Source organism: Ambystoma mexicanum, chromosome 2q, assembly GCF_040938575.1.
Source record: "Ambystoma mexicanum isolate Mex_15411 chromosome 2q, UKY_AmexF1_1, whole genome shotgun sequence".
NCBI lineage: Eukaryota > Metazoa > Chordata > Amphibia > Caudata > Ambystomatidae > Ambystoma > Ambystoma mexicanum.
Genome location: NC_090924.1, coordinates 882,112,757 through 882,125,636, shown reverse-complemented (window position 1 = coordinate 882,125,636; position 12,880 = coordinate 882,112,757). Strand labels below are relative to the sequence as shown.

The window sequence follows — 12,880 nt, the reverse complement described above, 5'->3', positions numbered from 1 at the left end:
TGCCTCCGGGCCACCCCTTGAACTGGGGTCTGTATCTGTACACATACAGCCTCCCCCTTTTTCTTCCTGCACTTATCAGACCTACCCAGCCAGTCTGCTGCCTTAAACCTAGCACTTGCAAATTGCTGGCTGCACTACCACTGTTTGTTGCCTTTATTATTTATTTATTGTTATTTATCTTTTTCTCCTCTGCTTCGCACTTTCCACTTCTCCCCCCTTCCATGCACTTTTTCCCTCCCCCTCTCCCATGCACTTGCGCGTTCTCAATGTCACTGGGCCTAGTAAGATCGCTGTTTTGTTCTCCCCTGTTCCCCTCCCTTGCCTTATCGCGCTCTGAAACACTTGTGTACTAGCGCGATAGAAATAAAATATCAATATCAATATCCATTTAGCAGAGTTTACTAGGTTATTAACCTGTGTGTCAGAACTCAAAGAGCAGTCCAGGTAAGTACCTAAGGTTTTGATCTTGTTCAGAGTTGGAATTTGGTAATTCTCAATGAGACTGTTTGCATAGCGGAGGTCTACCTATTGTCTAGCCCGAGGCGAACCAAACAGCAGGATGTCAGTTCTGGACTTGTTTAGGCACATCTGGTGAGTGGTCCTTCACTGCGTTACAGTTTTGAAAATTGAGCTATGCTTAGTAGAGTCAGAGTCATAATCCCCTTCCAGATTAAGTAATAGTTGTGTGTCATCTGCGTAATTAGAAAAATGGACACCAGATTCTGAAAGCAAGTCACAGAGAGGCATAATATACAGATTAAAGAAAGCCGAGAGCAGACAAGCCCCCTGGGGTACTCCACAGCCAATGGGGGCAGGATCGGAACAGGAGCCACCCCTGTGCACTGCTAAGACGCTGCGGGATAGGAATTAGTGAATCCATGTGATAGCTTTGCAAAGCATCTACCAACCTTATCCAGGGTGAAAAGGAGAATATCATGATCAACCAGATTAAACGCTGCCGATAAGACCAACACCAGCAAACCGCATTTGTTTTTATCGATCATATTGAGCATGTCACTATGAAGATCTAAAAGTGTACTCTAAGTGCTGTGGTGGGCCTTGAAACCTGACTATCTGGGTGCAGTATAGGGTTTTGATCCAGGAAGCTCTGGAACTGTTTTGTTGCTATTTTATCCACAATACTCAGAAGAAAGAAAGAAAGAAAGAATTGGCAATCGGTCTGAGGTCTGCCGGGCCCTCTGGGTTAAGACCAGGTTTCTTGGTAAGGGGTGTGACAGTGTCAGTGACAGCGTTATGTTGTAAGGAAGCATTGAAAAGCATGTAACGAAGGGTGCAAAGGGTGCTTTGTCATCCAAAATTAGTTTGGAGTGTAGGATGTCTCCAGGGCAGGAAGTAGGGTGAATATGCATAAGTGCTCCCACCAATTCAAAAGTTGTTATGGGCCTAAAAGACACATCTTGATGTTCATTTATCTGTTCCAGTTCCTCTTAGCCAGTGTGGTTCGGGTTAGGGGTAAATAGGGGAACATGAGAATTGTCCGGGGAGTTTGCCTTGCTCTTATCTCGTGCAGCAACAATTTTGTCAAAAAATGCATGCTGTGCTTTGGAGCAGTCAGCTGTTTTTGGAACAAAAGTCTGTGGTTGGACTTAAAGTTTCTCCAACATTTTTAGAATTTTAAAAAATTGTTTAATAACTGTTTTTAGCTTTGGTTATTTGTTATTAGTGAAAAAGTTATTTTTAGCATCATGGATGGCTATTTTATATGATTTTTCTTGGGCCTTCCAGTCGGATTTGTGGCGGTCGGAGTTAGATTTTAGCCTGGTGGGTTCGCCTTGCCTTTTCCTTCTTTTTGTTCTTCCAGTGCTGGTGAGAACCAGCTGTTGAGAGAACTCCCTTCTCTCACAGTAACGGTTTTTATTGGTGCTAATTTGTCAAGCATTTGGGTCATTTGTGTTTTGTATGAGGCTACTAGTGAATCGGGGCAGTCATCATCTGTTGGGTCCCCAAGCAGAGAATTTGTCCGCTTAGCGAGGTTGGTGAGTGTGATTTTTTTGAAGGACCTCCCCGCCAGTGGTTAAAGTCTCCAAGGTCTAGTGTGGCACTGCCTGGTTTATTTAATGGTTGTAGTAGCTGAGAAAACTCCTTGTTGAAGTTAGGTATAGTTTTGCGGGGATGATGGACTAGGACAATGTTTAGCCAGCTGGTGTGGTTAGGTTTGACTTGAGGTGGGTGATCCTCCCTGGCGATATTCGCCAACCCCCACCCCCCACACCTTTCCCTTTTATTCAATTTGGTGAAAAGAGATTGTACTTTTTTGGTACTGTAGGATGAATTATTGTGTTTCTATGTCCCTGACGACTACAACTCTCTACTAGAACCCTGGCTAGCCTTTCAGAACTCTGCTAAATTAGTGGCTTTCCACATAGCTGCTGATACCTTCTCCCGTTTGCCTGGCCTGATGGGTAGGATGATGATGAGGGTTACTTATAAATACTGACCTCACCACTGCCTCCTTGTCCACTTCCAACATCACTTCTACCTCTTTTGACGATACCACTATTCACATCTCTCACTATTCTGGCTCCCTATCAAGCCCCTCCATCTCTTTTAGCTCCCTCCGTTGCCTAAACCTTCTCCTTCAGCCACTCCCTTCTTGCATCCCCATTGTCATTTTGGGGACTTCAACCTTTGCAAGACCTGAACAGCTACCCCCCTTGAATGTAACCCCTTGTAATCTCACCACCCTTTCTCCTTCCTCCATGGCCATCCTACCCACTTTGGGGACATTTTCTTTCTCTCTCCTCCACCGAACCCTCAAATGATCCCCATCCCTCTAACCACTACATTGTTCACTGTAGCATCTCTGCCACTGCACCATCTACTCCTCCTTGCCCCACTTCAGTGGCCAGGTGGAAATTCAAGCAGGACTCTCTTGCCCTTCACCTTGATGATGGGAGGACCCCTCTCCAGTCTCTCTCCCCTATTCTTGCCTCTTCCATTCACTATGGTTCTTCCAAATTTCCCTATGCACTAATGACATTTTTAACAATATTGTCCTGCAGGTGCATGCACACCTTCCTCTCCACATCCCCAGCCCTGAATCACATCTGAGATCCAGACCCTCAAAACAAACATGTGCTACAACCCTGTTGCAAATCACAAACCTATACCTTATGCCTAGCCTACAAAAATTCCCTTGCTGCTCTCACCTTTGCCCTGGGCTCTGATCAATCCCCATATTTTGCCAACTCATTTCCTCCTTTTGTAATCTTCCACACAAACTTTATCTACCCTCTAAACTTTGTTCACACCGCCCAAGCTAATATTGGCTGTCTGTTTCCTTTCTGCTATGACTTTTCACACAATTTTTCCTCTAAAATCTATACAATTGGTGATACTCTCACAACAATCCTTTCCCTCCCACCCATATTCTCCTTCTGAACTCCACCTCTTCCCCTTCTACACTTGACTACTCCCATATCTGTCCTACAAAATTACAACCCTTCCTTCACACCCCCAGTCTTCACTCCGATTGACCTGTTTGCTCATTAGGTCCTCATTACGAGCCTGCCGGTAGACTTGCCTTACCGTTCATTACCTGCGCCCAATATCCCGGTCCTACCGGAATATTATGGGCGCTGACAATGGCGGTAAGTTCCCATTCCATTGAGTTCCATAGGAATCCATGAGATGGGAACTGTGATGCTGGAAATGCATTGGAGGGACAGGGCCTCCCTGTCCTTGTCCTGTACCCCCTTATCATGTGTGTTCTGTGTTATCTGCACAGGAGACCCCTCGAAGTGAAGCTCTTCCTCATTTTGGTTGTGGTAAACAGAGAGCAGGCACACATGGGTGGGGGTAAAACCCTGTACCCCTAGTGCATGTTTTTGGGCACCTGTGTGTTGCCCACAGAGCAGGGCATGGGCTGGTGCCAGCTTTATTCTGATATGACAGGAGCTTTGGGTATCCTCCCTTTTGGGATACCCTGCCATAGGAATAAGTGGATTCCTGATAGAAGGCAAGATGGCCCCTGGGGCCTTTTGGTTTCTATTGCCTGTTACCTTGTTTTTCCCAGAGTCCTGGGAAGCCCTTACTCTGCCCCTTCCCCTGCCTGGCTGTTGGGTTGAAGAACCATATATGGTATTGTGGGGAAGGTCAAGCCAGGCTGGCTGGAGCCTTCCTAGTGTCTGTATGTTCTGGGTACACCCTTGGGGTGAGCCAGTCCTGGGTGAATGGAGTGTGTGACCAATATGCATTCCATGTTATGGGTGTCTGTTTTCAGTGTGTGTGACACAATGATGGAGACAGCCCTGCCCGAAACTGACATGAATGCAGTGTAGTGTGCTGAAAAACTGGGTGCTTGCCCCAATCCACATTCCTTGTTATGGGTGTCTAGGTGGAAGTGAATGGCCTGAATGCCTGATTGGCTACCTGTCTGCATGACTGCCCTTCTGTGCGATTGGCTGACTGAGCCTGGCTCAGTAGAGTGAATGAGGGACAAATGTGTATATCTGGGGACCTCTCTCTTACCACTTTTTTTCAGAAGCTGAAGTTGAAACTTGAAGCTCATCCCTGAAGTCCAGCTGGAAGAAGAAGACAGCTGTTGTATTCCGGTGAAGTAATCTAAAAGCGGTTGAGTCTGTCGAGGACTGATCCAAGAGGACCTGCTTGGAGACCTCACCCTGAACTATGAGGGACCATCATGCAAAAACTGCTGTTCGTCATTGAAGCACCCTGGAAGCCAGTTTTGTGAGTATGACATCTGGAGAAGGTGCCTGCCGAGAATCCTGAAGAGAGCACCTGGACATCGAGTCCATTGCCGTCGACTGGGGTTCAGAAGATTTCCATGACCAATGGAAGCCAGTCTAATCATATTGCCCAGAAGCAGTGACACCTTGATGCAGTGCTGCTTGATGGGCGGAGCTGAGAAAGCTCCACTCTTGCCTAAGAACGTTTGATAGAGGGCTCCCTTGCCATCACAGTCGACCACTTTATCCCGCCGGTGAAAGTCGAGGTCACCGGCTACCAAGGAAAGTCTGCCAGTGGGTTTCCAGCCACCAGAAGCTGACAAAGACTTCCTGAGTACACTGACAAAGTGAAGATCCGAGGTCGAACCTGTGGTCAACTCCTGATCGCCAAAGCTATCCCCAGGTACGTGCTGCAGCACCAGCAATGACAGGCCAGAGGACCGCTGAATGCGATTCCCGACACCTGACACCCACTGCCGGGCCTGCATCCATCACAGAGTCTTCTTTGTGGCACCAAACACTTTGCATCGAGGTTTACTGCACGCCTCATCTTCCCAGGACTTTCACAATCAATTGTCGAAGAGCACCGCAAAAGTCAAAGCTGCAGCATCACTGTAAGTGTTCAATTTTTCCTCGAGGTTCTAGATGCCCAGTGGCTCCTGCTTTTAAGGGAGTACACCCTCGAAAGATCCCATTGATGAACCATCGAAGAAACTCTTCCACTTCAGGTACATTGGGGTGGTTGAACTTTTTAACCAAGAAGCAAGGCTTACTGAACATTTATGGACTGGGCTTGTTAACTCTTTATTACAGGTTGCCCATGTGGGGGGATCCTCACACAGAATTCTGTATCTATATCCAAAGAGAGCATTCTGACATTGTTTAACCTTAACCTGTCTTCCTTCCTTATTGTCTTTGTTGATACACCTTACTGAAAGATTTGTATGCTCTATAATAACTACCAGCAGGTGATGCATTTTAAAGGAATCTAAAGTCTACGTGTGGTACCACATAGCATTGGATAGATTTACCATTATAAAATTACCTGAGTAAAAATTGTGTTATTGAATTGGGTATACATCTCTGAACCTTATTTTTATATAAAGAACTGTGTTAGCACAGAATATAGTGTGTGGGTATTCCTTTGCAGGGAGCTTGGGGACTCACTGTACTTAAGAACCAGCCTGCATCACCTCCTGAGAGCTTAAGCCTTGGTTACTCATCCATAGCTACCATTTAGATAACCTTGGCTCGGGTGATCTGGGCAGAAGTACAGATACCCCCTTCAGTCTTTACAGGAACTACTGAAGCACCAGCACTGTTGATAATGTTGCTAGTGCTTCAGTGATTTCTCTGCCGGAAGGGGCCTGAACTCCAAGCAGTTTGGGCATGCCGCTATTTCACTGCCCCTTCCGGCAGACTCAGAGAATGCCAGTCTGGAAAAAATGCCGGAGCCGGTAGCACCAGCCATTTTACAGCCATTTATCCCTGATTGGCATGCTCATAATGACCCCCTTAGTATCAATCATCTGTCCTTATCTCTCTGAACTCTTCAACTTCTCTTTCTGCTGGATATTTGCTGCCTCATTATAATCTGCATCTATCCTAACCCTTTTGAAGAATACCTCTGCTAACCCAAATGGCAAATGAATTGTCACCAAGCGTCTCTCTTTCCCCCATTATTGAATAGTCCTTGAGTGGTTGGTCTTCTTTCAGATTACTAATTACCTTAAGGATAATGGCCTTGGAGATCCTTTTCAATCTGCATTCTGTAGTAAACACTCCACTGAGACTGCACTGAATAATATCTCAAACTTTCTCTCGATGCTCACCACTCTAAACGTTCTTCTATGCTCATGTTTTTGTACCTTTCTGCTTCTTTTGACATCATCAACTACTCTTGTCTACTCCTCACTGGATAGGACCTTGGGATTTGACTCCTACCTGGAAGGAAGCGCCTTTAAAAATTCACAAACATCGGACCTCACCCTTCTCCCGGTTGGTGTCCCCCTAGCATATGTCCTTGCATCTCTGCTCTTCACCTACCATACCTCTGCAATAAGAAGACGTTTCTCCTTCTTTTGCTTTCACTACCACCTATTTGCTGATGACACCTAAATCTGTTCCTCCTTTTCCTCCTTCACTACAGAATGGATTATCATCAGTCTCACAGCAATCTATCATTGGACGGCTCTCTGCTGCCTCATGCTGAAATCCTAAAAAATGTAATTCATTTTTCTCCCTGCTTCTAATGCCCATCCTAAACTCCCCTTTCCTATCCTCTTCCTGCCTGACCTTCTTGCTCCCTCAACCAAAGATTGCAACTTTGGGGTCCTCTTTGATAGAGATCTACGAATGCAACAATTAATCACTACCAACACATTTTCACCTCGTCTTCACCGTCTCAATATGTGAAACATTTGCACATTTCTTTCTCACCCCCAATGAAAACTCTAATCTTCAACTTTGTGCTCAGCAAATTCGATTTCTGCTCGAGTCCACTCCTTGCCCTTCCTTTCTACTCCTTCCTCCCTGCAGAGTGCTTAACCTCACTTCCCACACTCTATACAACCTACCCAGATCCTCTCCCACTTCTACCTAGCAACATGAGGCAGTTTGGCTCTCCATGCACAAAGCTCAATTTTCAATTTCCTAGAAAAGCCATCAATGGTCTTGCTCCTAAGTGCCCATTTGATTTTAACTCTGTCTACTCACCTTATCATTCCCTCGGCTCCTCCTTGGCAGTCAAACTCCCTGTCCCTTGCCCCTGTGCCTCTTCTCATTTCCACTCTTTCCCCCTGCTTGACCGACTCTGTTGGGACCCCCTGCACATCACAATCAAAGCCAGCTTGATTGTGGATCTCTTCAGGTCTTGGCTTAAACTTCACTTACTTGTCAAAGAGGGAGTTCCCCCTGCCTCCATCCTCCCTACCTGACCCCACCAGACCCTGTGGAGCTGCATAATAATGTAAAGTTTTATAATTGTACATTACCCCTTTTTATTCTGAAGCAGCATATGCCCCCTAGGTTAATGTTACCTTTGTAAGTCATCTTTTTCATATATTTCTTTGTTTGTTTTGTCTGTGGCATATAGCCCACATTTTTTACACCCTCATAATCTGTATCACCACTTGTTCTCATCTTTGTGCTATTGTGCAGACCGCCTTCTAGGGAATGCCTACACCATCTTTAAATGTGCAATTGTAAGTCATTTCAAAACTAATATTCCTGTTCCTCAAATAAAAACAACTACAAATACAAAAACAAATCCTGTTATCCATAAATAAATCTCAATTATACCTGCCAGTACTTCATCACTGTTTCCTTGCCTCAGTAACATTACATTGCTGTGGAGTGGGCAGAACATACTACTAAAACTTGTGACCAGTAAAAATGCAAGGCACCACCCATCCAGCAATAGTCCTGCCTTCACCTGGTAAGCCTGCCATGCCATAGATGTAATGGCTACTAATGTCTGAAACGTATGTGAATCACTAGAGGACACTGTTTTTTCCACATCGAGAAAAAAGGTGATGTTGCTAAATGACCTAAACATGGAAGACCGCACTTATTTGCAGGCCTCAAGACCAAACTCCCACCGGAAACTGCTAATAATGACAGTCTTTCTGGGGGCCACAAAGCACTTAGCATGCAGATGTGAACACAAGGAGAATGTGGTGCTACACAAGATATCTTTTTATAGTTAAATATGGCTGACATGTGTAAAGCATTAATAAACCTCAATAACTTTCCCCCACAAATAGGTCCTAAACAAACTCGCAAGATGAGCTATGCAGATGACATTGTGCTGTTAGACCATACACCAGTTGGAGTGAAAAGATTGTTGGATGCCATAGAGAAATACTCAAAATATAATGGATTGAGTATAAATGTAGAGAACACTAAAATCATGTATACAGATAGGAGACACAGAAGCTCATGTGTTAACTGGCTATTAAAATATCATAACTTGCAACTAGTTGATACCTAAATATATATACTTTTGAGTCTTATTTTTAAAATAAATTGTGTTAGAATTTGTTATGGGAACAGTCCTGTACCAACGTAATGGCTTAACAAGTCACCATAAAGAATTATGTAAGAGTTCAAGGTGTTCATATTCTAAAAGTGTTACTGTTGATGTATAAGCAGAGGCTTCCGCCACATATTCTCCATGGGTATCAGGCATGCTTCTCATACGGGCATGCCTGATTACATAAAATAGAAGCACATTTTTGGAGGTATTTATTGGGCATCTCGGATTCGGTAACAATTCAATGTATTCAGCTGAAGCTGGGTGTGATAGCTTTTAGTACTCAGGCTCTGATGAACAAACGGGTTTTATTCTTAAAAATATGAAAAAATAAAGGTAGTCTAATTTCGAAGCTAATAAACGAAACTCTGAGAGATAGGGGATCGGAAATCCTGAACGAATTCAAAGAGCATGTGGAAATACATGTCAAAGCCATAGGCAGATGGATTGGGACTTTGAAATTGCTATACTAAAGAATGGATTCATGATGAAGGCCCACACTTGGGACCATATACAAAATCGGTCATCTGCTAGAGAGAAGAAAAGCATACAAGATATGATGATACATACTTATCGACTTGGTGTTCCTCCTTAGTATTTAGAGACATTCCCCTCAGAAAGATATTCTTAATAGTAAGATTGAATCAGCGTCCATGTCTATCTGCACTGGGTCATAGTATAGGATTAAGCATAGAGAATAGATGCCACCGATTATGTAAAAAAGGAGATGTTTGAGAAACTACCAGACATTTGTTATTGATGCGTGGCACGCTTACTAATAATAGATATTCTTATTTTGATAAATTTGTACATAAAATGGATTAGCTACAAACTGATGATTTTTGGTTCAATGTTTAGTAGGCAATGTGCTATCTCTAACAGTAACACGATTTGGCATTGGAATTGAGTGCAGATTAAAAAATCATTGGAATTATAGAAGAAATGAAATGATTATAATTATAGCTTATGTGTAGTAACAATTCTTAATAGGTTTTGTTAAGGTTTTAAGGAATTCTGACATTGTGTATATTGTGTATAAAGTTTGATAATTAAACTGTATCACACTTAAATTAAAAACAATATATCTGCTAGTATACCGGGGTGTAAAGCCCCATCAAACATGTTGATGATTATACTGTCCAATTGAGAAAAGTAGATGCCTTTTGTGATTTTGCGACCAGACAAACTCGATGCTCAGACATGGTAGTAGATAGATTCAAAATATCCAAGAAAAGTTCACCCAAGAGAAGGACGTTACACTTGAAGAGGTCTTAAAAATTCTAAAGTCTAAGGAAGAGTCAATGCTCGGAGTAAAGAAAGTGCAAAACTGAGTGCAGAAAATGTGATACACACATTGGCCAAGAGGATGAACTCAGAGGGAACAACCATTGTGACAGTGAAAGCCATAAACAACAAATGCAAGGGTATAACACTTTCCCATGAAAGCATGGGGTGTGGCTGCATCAGCCAATTTTACAAGGTATGCCATCACAAAGTCACACGGCTGGACGCAATCATCTCAACAGAGCACACTGTCACCTACTTGTTTTTTTTGTTTTTTTTAAATGTATTTATTTATAAAGTTTCACAAGTAGATAAACGATAAAATCAATCAGAACAAATAGTACGATACAGTAAGAATATACAGAACAGCAGAACATTATATATTCATAACTAGCAATACATTTAGTAGAAATTCAGGAAGTCATTCCAAATTTTCCCATATACACTCAATTTCTTTTGCCTCTTAAAAACCATTTTTTCCATGGATGCCAGGGCAGACATTCCCTCAGTCCAATCATCAAGAGTTGGAGCATTCTGTGATTTCCAGCCCCTCAAAACCAGTTTTTTGCCCATACTAGCACCACGGAGTAGAAACTTCTTCTGTGACCTGCTTGTGACATAAGGATGAAGCCACTATTCTGTCACAGAATACAGAAAACAAAGGATACCCAAAGCTGCACTGCAAGACCCTGGTGAATGGACCTGAATTAACATTGATGGTGGGTTCTGGCTCCAATGTTACGGTAATTCCAGGAGACACATATAAAAAGCATGTTGGGGAAAGACTGCATTATAGTCAAACGATTCCTATGGGATGAATCTATAGTAGCTACCATTGCTGACTTTTGTGGGCAAGGCTTGCACACTGGTAGTGAAATAGATTGGCAGAAATCCATGGAGATGGGTGCAATCTTCAAAAAAGGAGAACATACACTATCGGAAATTGGGCCGACAAATGGGGCTGTCTTTCTCCTTCTTATTTATTTATTTAATGTATTTATTTATTGTTTGCTCGTTAGGCTCTTATAGAGCAAATAAAATACTGTTTCAAAGGGCCCACAGGGCGAAGGGAGGAAACAAGGGAAGTGAAACACATTACAAAACACAATTGTTTAGAGCAGTGGGATGGAACAAAAAGGAAAAAAGGACAAACCTACTATGTCTTGTGAGGGGGTAAGTGCTGGGGAATCCGAGCTCATGGGTGAGACACATATGAAGTGCTATGAATGTTGAGTGCTATATGGCCTGTAGCCGCGTTAGGTGTAAGTGCAAACACCCAGGGCAGAGGGTGTTCCAATGCAAGGGCTGAGGGTAGACAGGAGCTGGACTGATTTGGTTTGGGAGGTCAGGGGCCCCGAGGATGCATAAGGGCCCCGGACACCAATCACAGCAACTGTGGGATTAGCAGAGGATCTTCTGATACTAAGCAACACTAATGGTAGCACTTCCGGCCACTTGAAGGGTATACACGCATTTCACCGCGGTATTTTTCATCGCGTGTTTTTTCATTGCCGTTTTTATTTCGAAAAAAACTCATCAGTTTTTTTTGGGTGGTTAAAAAATTAAATATATGGCTGTGGGTGTAAGGGAAAAAAAACGATGAGTTTTTCGAAAAAAAAACGGCGATGAAAAAACCCACAATGAAAAATTCTGCGGCGAAATAACGTAGAACCACTTGAAGCCAGTTTCAGAGCACATTGAGAGCTTACTCTTGATCACTCCATTTTGGGCATGGATCGACCGAGTCAGAAAAGACATAAAAAAACAACCAGGAAATACTGCAGATTGTTATATCACATCTAGCACTAGGAAAGCGTTTGGGGCGGGGCCTGAGTTTAAGAGAATAGGACTGCATGGGGCTTGGGATGGGGTCAGTGGAGTGGGAGGCAATGGTGGATGGATGGATGCAGAGGACCCCTTGAAAACACAAGAAACAACCGAGCAGTGTCAGCAATAAAGGGCTGCTGTGCAAGCAGCATTTACTTTGGTACGAAACGTTTCTGATTGCTTGAGCGGGAACAATGCATTTACAAAATAAATGTGGTATTATCAGAGTTCTACAATTTTGGTTATAAATGGTGCCAGATAAACATGAAGTCAGTGGTCTACTGGAAGTCAATGACTCTGTGGTGTGCTCTTCACTGGAAAGCATAGTGACATATATTTCATCCTCAGAGGCAGATATTTTTACGAAGTGAATTTGATACCATTTATTCTGCAGGATCTCATTATTCCAGCACTGGTGTTTACATTTGGCACTAAGCAAACTGACTAGGGGGTTAAGGCACTGGGCTGTGATCACTTACAGCACAAATAACAACTAGATCCAACAAAATAGGCCTGAAATACAAATGTGTTTGATTAATAAAGGCCATATCTTAAACCAGGGGTCTTGCAGGCCTATTCTCAAGCGCCATAAGGACACCAGGGTTTCAGATTAATCAACAACTATGGAAGTGACTCCTTTTTAAATCTATTGTATGCAAATGTATTTTGTGTGGATATGCTGAAAACATGGAATGGATTTGGCCTTTAAGTAGTGTTCTTGGATGTGAGAGGTTCCGTACACAAATACTGAAAGTGTAAAAGGAAGCCGTAATGCCTTTACACTTCCATTTTGTGCTACAGCTCATTTTAAAGCAATTCCAAGGTGTAGCAAGGGCACAAAACAGAGCACATCTCTACTTCGCGTTCCTCCTCCATCAGCAAGAGCACAACGTTACATGCTTGCATAAGATTCTTATTCTGATGTAAAACCAATGGATTCCTATGGAATGTGCTTTGCATTTGCACCTGCTACTGTGCTGGCAGATTCCATAGGAATATATGAGTAAATGCCACCTGCAAGGCATTA

At 43.2% G+C, this 12,880-nt stretch overlaps 1 protein-coding gene across 2 annotated transcripts in view; it reads right to left on the bottom strand.

Moving 5' to 3' along the window:
- Positions 1-12,880, bottom strand: part of LOC138569807 (uncharacterized) — a 312,946-nt gene that overhangs the window by 47,054 nt on the left and 253,012 nt on the right. The window lies entirely within an intron of this gene.